This window comes from Arvicola amphibius, chromosome 3, assembly GCF_903992535.2.
Source record: "Arvicola amphibius chromosome 3, mArvAmp1.2, whole genome shotgun sequence".
NCBI lineage: Eukaryota > Metazoa > Chordata > Mammalia > Rodentia > Cricetidae > Arvicola > Arvicola amphibius.
The window spans coordinates 93550981-93559450 of NC_052049.1; positions in this window are offsets into that span (position 1 = coordinate 93550981).

Consider the following 8470-nt stretch of genomic DNA (forward strand, 5'->3'; position numbering starts at 1 on the left):
GCCTCAGCTGCCGGATGTCAGCACTGTGGGAAAGTGGGTGAAGCTACATGGGATCTCTCTGTCTTCCCTCTACACCTGCACGTAAAACCATGATTATCTCAAAATAAAAATTCTAAATAAAAACAGGCAAATGTGTCCATCCTGTGCTTTTACTACTATGCCGCTTCCTTCCTTCTGAAGTTGAGTAGTCCATCAAAGCCCACACAGGTCCACCAGCTCAAAGTCTTTGGCTTCCATTACATAAACAGAGGCAGGTATAGCAGACCTTCTGGTATGACAGTTTTGCTGGTTTAACAGTAAGCAGTAGGAAAATAAGCTATATAGATTTTTAAAAAAAAAAAAACTATGATAGACAGTCTCAAGGGTCAGCATTCGTGACTGAGGACAGACTCCATGCTCTTGCTGTGCCTTGCCTTCCTCAGAACGCCAATCTATTCAGCAAGAGAGCTCAGCAATGCAACAGCTCTCACATCGCGTTCCCTGTGTGGCGCTGAGCAGTATCATGAGTCTCATTTTAGCAGCAGGAAACACTTGCAAGTCTTCCCGTCACTCTCCTTCCCATGCTGCGATGTTTTGTTTGCTGTCCATTTTTTGAGACAGGGTCACACTGTGCAGCCCTTGCTGGCCTGAAACTTACAGAGATCCTGCTGAGTTTTTGAGACACTCTCTCACTAAAAGTGGAGTTTACTGGTTTGGTCAGTTGGTCTGGCGTGGCTCAGTCTTGTTACAGGGGCCAGGGATCCAACTCCAGGTTTCCACACTTGTGCAGAAAACACTCTACCAAAGGAACTATCTCCCTAATCCTCCACCCAAAATAATTGTTGTTTTATTAACCAAGATCAAGTCACAAGAATCTCCCCAAAAGTCCCTAGCCAAGGATTACCACTGACTGTAAGTGGAGTCCCAAATGGGGGTGGAGTGGGGAGGAAATGATTATAACTGAGTTGGGGACAAATAGGCAATGCCCTGCTGGTAAGAGCAGCAACAGGACTTAGGTATGTGAGCCATTACCCAGAAATCATGGTAAAGGTTCAGGAATGGAGCAGGCACTTGGGTAACAGAATGACTGGCAAGCACACACATTTGTAGCCTGCTCCTGAACCTACAGGACGGAACATGATGGTCCAGCCTGTCAAGTAGGCCTGGGTATGCTCCCCTCTCAAATGCAAGAGTGAGAGGCTGTCATAGCTGAAACCCAGAGAATTAACGCACCCAGCAGTAGTACAGGCTTAGCTCAAAAAGCCGCAGAGGTTACGTGTGTTATAAGCTATTCTGTTCTGGAAATTTGTTTCATTTTGACTTACATGACTAGCATGAGGCTATGGTAAAATGAAATAATATTTATTGTTTGTGGTGGTTTAAATGAGAATGGTCACCATAGACTCATATGTTTGGATGCTTGGTCCTTGGTAGAACTGTTTTGCCGAGGGAATTAGGAGGCGTGGCCTTGTGGGAGGAGGTGTGTCACTGGGGGTGGGCTTTGAGGTTTAAGAAGCCCATGTCAGACCCAGTCTCTGTCTCTGTCGCTCTGTATCTGCCCCGCCCCCTCCTCTCAACCTTGTAAGCTCTCAGTTACTGCTCTGGACCATGACTGCCTGCCTGCTGCCAGATTCACTGCCTTGATGGTTATGGATTCACGCTCTGGAACTGTAAGCAAGTCCTGAATTGAATGTTTTCTTTCAGACATTGCCTTTATTACAGCATCTTGTCTCAGCAATAGGAAAGTAAGACAATGATATATAGAAAAAACTTTTGAGACAGGGTTCCATCATATAACCCAGGCTAGCTCAAAGCAAATATATATCCAAGGATGACCTTGAATTCCTAAGCATCTTGCCTCAGCCTACCAAATGCTAAGATGGCAGGCATAAGCTACTGGGGTGGTTTGCATGAGAAATATCCCCACAGACTCAGGTATTTAAGCAAATGGTCCCCAGTTGGTGGCACTGTTAGGGACTGGTGGAACTTTGCTGGCAGAAGTGCATCCCTGGAGCAGGCTTTGAGAGTTTATAGCCTTGTCCCACTTCCTGTTCGCCCTCTCAGTTTCCTGCTCCAGCTCCTGCTGCCGCATCTCTTCCGCCATTATGGCATCTGTAAGCCAAAACGATTTTTTCTTTTGCGAGTTGTTTTTGGCCAAGGTCTTTTATCACACCAAAGTACCTAATACAGGGCTGGAGAGATGGCTCAGCGACTAAGAGCACTTGCTTGCTTCTCTTGCAGAAGACCCAGGTTCAGATCCACATGGGGGCACACAACCATCTCTAACTCCAGTTCCAGGAAGGACATTGCCCTCTTCTGGCTACCGTGGGCACTGTGTGCATGTTGTACACTTCCGTTCAGGCAGGCAAAACACTCACATGAATCACATGCATAAATACATTTTTTTGTTATTTTGTTTTGTTTTTGTCAAGACAGGGTTTCTCTGTAGTTTTGGATCCTGTCTTGGAACTAGTTCTTGTAGACCAGGCTGGCCTCAAACTCACAGAGATCCGCCTACCTCTGCCTCCTGAGTGCTGGGATTAAAGGCATGTGCCACCTCCGCCTGGTGCATAAATACATAAATAAAAACAAAAAGAAATAACTGACACAGCCATTTACTATGTTAGGCTAAGAAAAATTTCTTTTAAATAAGCACGTGTAATGTCTGCCTTTCAAATTATTTTTTCCTAATTATCTAAGAATCCTTTTTGTTTGTTTGTTTTAATTTATTCCCCTTTTCTGACATAAGCATAATACACAGTGGAAGGATCTGGGGGAACAAGATGTGTCAGAGGATATGACAACATTTGGAAAGTACACAGTAATCTGTAAGTAGTAATGTAAGGGGTATTGCTGCGTGCTCCCTGGGGCAGACTGACTGACATCTGCTGCCTCATACCTGTCATAAAGTCCGTGACAAATAAGTACTAATTGGATTACTCTTCACATATATATGTGAACACGTTGCTGGTCTTGTAGATGTGTGTGTAAGTGTGTTTGCACATGTATACATGCATATGTGGAACCCAGAGCTCAACCTCAGTTGCTCTTCCTCAAGTGCCATCCATCTTGACTTGGGCAGACAGAATTTTCACAAGAACTTGGGGCTCAGAAAATAGGTTAGGCTGCCTGGCCAGTGAGTCATGGGATCTCCTCTCTCTGGCACCCAGTGCTAGGATTATTATTACATACAACTTCACTTATGTATTTTTTAAGTCTGTTTTTTGACAATGTGCATCTAAGATATTCGGACCACTCTCACCCCCAGTTGCTCTTACCTCCCTTACATCACACTCAGCATCCCCTTTTCCCTATCAATCCCTTCCCCTGATTAATGTCTTTTTGTTTTGTTTTGTGACCCACCGTGTTTAACCAGGGTTTGGAACTACCCATTGAAGCTTGATTGGATAACAATGGGTCTATAACTAAAGGCAATGATTTCTCCTTTTCCAGAATCTATCAGCAACCCCCGCCAAGCCCTTTCCCCATCCAAGCTGAAGTGTTGACAGGCCCATTCTTGTGCAGACCCAGTGTGGGTAACTGTAGGTGTTATGGGAACATGATTGCCATGGCTGTATCCTGCCTAAAAGGTGGCATCTTACGCCTTTCTTCCTGTTCTCAGGCTTTTAACTTCTTTCCATCCCCTCTTCTGCAATCATCCTTGAGCCGTAGAGGGAATGCTGTAAACGTCTTCTTTCCATCCCCTCTTCTGCAATCATCCTTGAGCCGTAGAGGGAATGCTGTAAATGTCTTCTCTCCATCCCCTCTTCTGCAATCATCCTTGAGCCGTAGAGGGAATGCTGTAAACGTCTTCTTTGTAGCTAAGCACTCAGTCATCACTCATTCTCAGCAACTGGAGCAGCCATGAACTTCTGAATTTACCTCTGATCAATAGAAAAGGAGGCATCTCTGATCAACTGTGATTAGCTGTGTGCTGGTTAGGTTTTAGTCAACTTGACACAAAAAGAGTCATCTGGAAGAAGGAACCTGGGTTTAAGAAATATCTCCATTAGATTGGCCTTTAGGTCATTTTCTTGATTAACTATTGATGTGAGAGGGACCGTTGTGGATGGGGCCAGCCCTGGGCAGGTGGTTCTGGGTTGTATAGAAAAGCAAGCTGAGTGAGCCACGGAGAACAAGCTAGTTAAAGCCCATTCTTCCATGGTCTCTGCTTCAGTTCCTACTTCTAGGTTTCTGATTGAGTTCCTGCCCTGACTTTCTTCAATGATGAACTGTAACCTTGGAGTTGATGGAGTAAATTGTGTCCTTCCCAAGTTGCTTTTGTTCATGGTCTTTTTCACAGCAATAGGAGCGGGACTAATAGGCTGAGGGTAGCATTTTTCTGTGGGTACAAATGTAACTATTTACCAAGTAATTTGACGCTATGACAGCTTAGTTAAACCATGGTAGTAAGTTTTTACTTAGGGCCTATGACATTTCCAATAATGGGTACTTAACTGAGTTTGTAGTACGAGGTATGAATTTCCATGTGGAGTGGACTGAACAGAGAGAGTGATTGGTTACTCCCATAACAACCCTGCCGCTATTACACAAGTGTGCACATCTCTCCCTTGGTGGGTCGGTATTGTAGTTCAAAGGATCCACAGCTCAGTAAGACCACAGCTACCTTTCCTCCTCAGTAAGCTCACATATCACCATCCAGCACTATGAAAGCTAGCCAGCAAGAAGGGAACCTCCAGCTCAGTTACAGTTTGACTTCTTTGTGTCTTAGGTCTAAGGCATGTGCTATTTTCAGTAATAAGGTCTTATCATCTAGCTCTTGGGGCAACCAAGAGGATTCGCAGGAGCCTATATTATTTGAGGGCCTTAGGGGCCTTCCTGACCAACAACTTATAAGGAGATGCCCAAACCTGTAATAAAGATTTTTGTTTAATAATCCATAGCTTCTAGATGCAGCTTGCAAGTTATCTCCCTACAAGTTCTTTTTATAGTATATATTTTGACTGGGTTATAAGAAAGTATACTTCCAAATGACTACCTACATCTTTCTGCTAGGTTTATTATCCCTTCTTGCTCCCTTAACTCCCCCATCTAATCCCCTCCCTGCTTAAATTCACCCCAGCCTCCTCTCTCTGCTTTCATATTAGATAATGCAATCTCCTAGGCCCTTTCCACTAAGTTACTGCTATCATGACCTCTTTCTGTATTCTTGCTTCTACAGGTATTACAAATTGAACACACAAAATTAGCGATTCCCAGCTGGGATCTACATGTGAGGAGGAATGTGTGGCACCTGACTTTTGCTTGGGTTTGAGGACCAGACTCAGGTCCTTGTGCTCTATAGCAAGAACTTTCGGACTGAAGTATCTCCTCAGTTTCTGACTGAGTTTAAATTGCTTGTTTAATACTACAGCACAGAAATCTAGAGGAGACCCTTAAGAAAAAAAAGAGGAGACTGTCATACGCCGCCACATGTGTGTTCTGAATGCCACAGGTAATTTCCATCACATAAGTCACTTGCAGAGCAACAAATGGCAGATGGGCTTGAATTCCCCAGTTCTGACATGGCCTTCTTCACCCACATACTAAGGGAAGGAGGAAGCAGGACTATTATTCAGCAGAGAAAATCCTGCCGATAAATTAGATCTTCACACCTCCCTCCTCAGGGGAATTTTATTCATGAATGTGAAAAGACCTATAGAACTGTTTCATTTTTAGAGTTTTCTTTTAATTCCTTGTTTCCATCCTTCTTTTCCTCCTTTCCTATTTCTTTCCCTTGCCTTTTGCTCTATGTCTTTGGGTTTCCTCTGCTTTCTCTCCAAGCACTTAATCTCTTCCGCATCCCCTTGTATGGAAATTCTTTGAAATGAAAAACAGATTTCAACCTTTATTGAAAGAATTTGGTTTTTTTTCATAGTTCCCTGGCCTTTACAGAAAATTATTTTCTCACCTTGAATTAATTTTCATAATAATTATCAGAAGATTAGAGGATCCAGATATCTGTAAGTTGAATGTGTTAAGAGAAATTGAATATTGACTATATTAAAGTTGTTTAAAGACTAACATTTATGCTATCTGGCATCTACTCTTTTGAAAATGGCATTTAACTTGATGCCATTTATGCTGGGAATTCCTACAGTTACAAGAACCATCTGTTTTATGGGCTTCCTTTATCTGTATAGACATTTCCTGTTCTGTTTTCTCCTTCCCTCAAGACAAATTACAAGTTATGTGTTATTGGTTTGGGGTTTTATTAGTGAGAAAGAAGGAGAATGCCTTTTTTCTTAAAAAAATCCATAAATCCAAACATTTGAGAAGTGATGGAAGAAAGAAGTAAGCCATGAGTTATTGGCCCCAAATTAGATTGGCAAGTTTGTGCTTATCTGTCTGACTGACTTGTCTTTAAATGAAAGTGTGTAGTGATGTTTAATTTGTATTTTAATAAATAAAGCTTTTCTGAAGATCAGAATGCAAAACAGCCACACTAGTCAGCCATACAGGCCAGGCAGTGGTGCACGCCTTTAATATCAGCACTGGAGAAGAATATAGGGTGGGATAAGACAGGAACTCACTGTCTTTTAGTCTGAAGATTTCAAAGAGGTAAGAGCTCTCTGGTGGCTTGGCTGCTTTGCTTTTCTGATCTTCGGGTTGAACACCAATATCTGTCTCTGGGTTTTTAGTATTCGTGCTACAAAAATGTTTCCCCACTTAACTAATTTAAAATTAGTTTCTCAAAAATTTGTCAAAACTCAGTTCTCTTATGTCCAGTTAATGTGTATATACTGTGTAATCATGGGACCACAGGTCTGATGTTAATGTCGGATAACACCTCAATAGAGTTTCCCAGTGCTGGTACCACGTGCTTAGAACTATTCATGTGTGCATGTGTGCATATGTGCATGCGTGCATATGTGCATGTGTGTGTGTGTGTGTGTGAGAGAGAGAGAGAGAGACAGAGACAGAGACAGAGACAGAGACAGAGATTTCAATCACTGTGACAAAATAGCAGAGAAAATATATTTAAAATGAGAGGGTTTATTTTGGCCCAGTTTTTAGAGGTGTACTAGTCTGTGGTTGGCTGTCTCTGTTGGTTTTGGTCTAAGAGTAGTGATTCTCAACCTTCCTAATGCTATGACCCTTTAATACAGTTCCTCATGTTGTGGTGACCCCAACCATAAAATTATTTCATTGCTTCTTCATAACTGTAATTTTGCTACTGTTATGAGTTGTAATGTAAATATTTGATGTGCCGGATATCTGACATGCAACCTTCAGAGGGGTCATGACCCACAGGTTGAGAACCGCTGTCTTGGACTAAAGCAGAATGTCACTGTGGGAAGAGCCTAAGTACAGCAAAGCTACTCATTCACTCATGGTGTCCAGGAGCAGGGGGATAAAAGAGGAAGAGGAGGGAGAGTGAGGGAGAAAAAGAAAGAGGAGGAAGAAGAGAAAGAAGAGGAAGAGGGGAGGGAGGGAGGAAGAAAGGGGCTCAGTGTTTTCTCCATGGTCATGCCGCCAGTGATCTCCTGCCGCTGGAGTGCTCATCCCAGAGTTTCACCCCATGATGGGAACTTTCCCACACATGGGCCCTTTCGGGGACATCTAAAACACACCCACAGCAATATAGATTCAGCAGTCCTACTAGGCTGGTATCAAAATACCACACAATAGGTGACTTCAACAACAGCCTGCTTTCTCACAATTCTGGATACAGGAAGTTTAAAACTAAGGTAGTCAAAGGGTTGGGCATCAGATGCCCACATTTTCACTGTGGGCTCATGTGGTCCGCGCTTTGTGCTCCTCAGGGAGAGGTCACTGTCCCCTTCTCTAAGCAATCCTAGGGATCAGGCTATTCCTACTTTGTACATTACTTCTAAGTACCACATCCAGATACAGCCACTCTGGGGGTTAGGGCTCCAGGAGGTAAATGTGTGTGTGTGCGGGGGCGGGGGGCCACATTCAGTTCATCACAGTAAGGAATCTTTCTACTCCTTCCAGATTGGAACACTGAAAGCCACAAAGGCTAAACAATCTGCCCAAGGTCATCCAGCTCATAAACCACAGCACTGGGGTTCTCACCTGAATTCTCAACCATCCTGCCCTGCTGGCTCCCCATCACCTAGGGTGAGTTTCAGACACATTAGCGCCATCAGGCCGACACCCCAGCCCTAGTCAGATCTTAAACCTGCTGTAGAATTATCAGAAATTTGTCATGTCCTAATTTTTTTCCCTACAATGAACAATTCTTTATTATTATTAGTCAATGTCAAATTGGAAAACTAAATTTTAATTTCTACAATATAGCTCTTAAAAGTGCTCTGTCTATCTTAATGTAGTTAAAAACTTCCTCCTCTAAGTTTCTGTATCTAAATTCTTAAAATAAAACAAGAAAAAAGCAAGGGTTGGGGACGTAGCTCAGTGGTAGAGTACTTACCTAACACGCAGGAGGCCCCGAGGTCAATCTCACACCCACAAGGGAAAGAAGAAAAAGAGAGAGAGAAATAAAAACGAAGTCTGAAAGCAAAGAAGT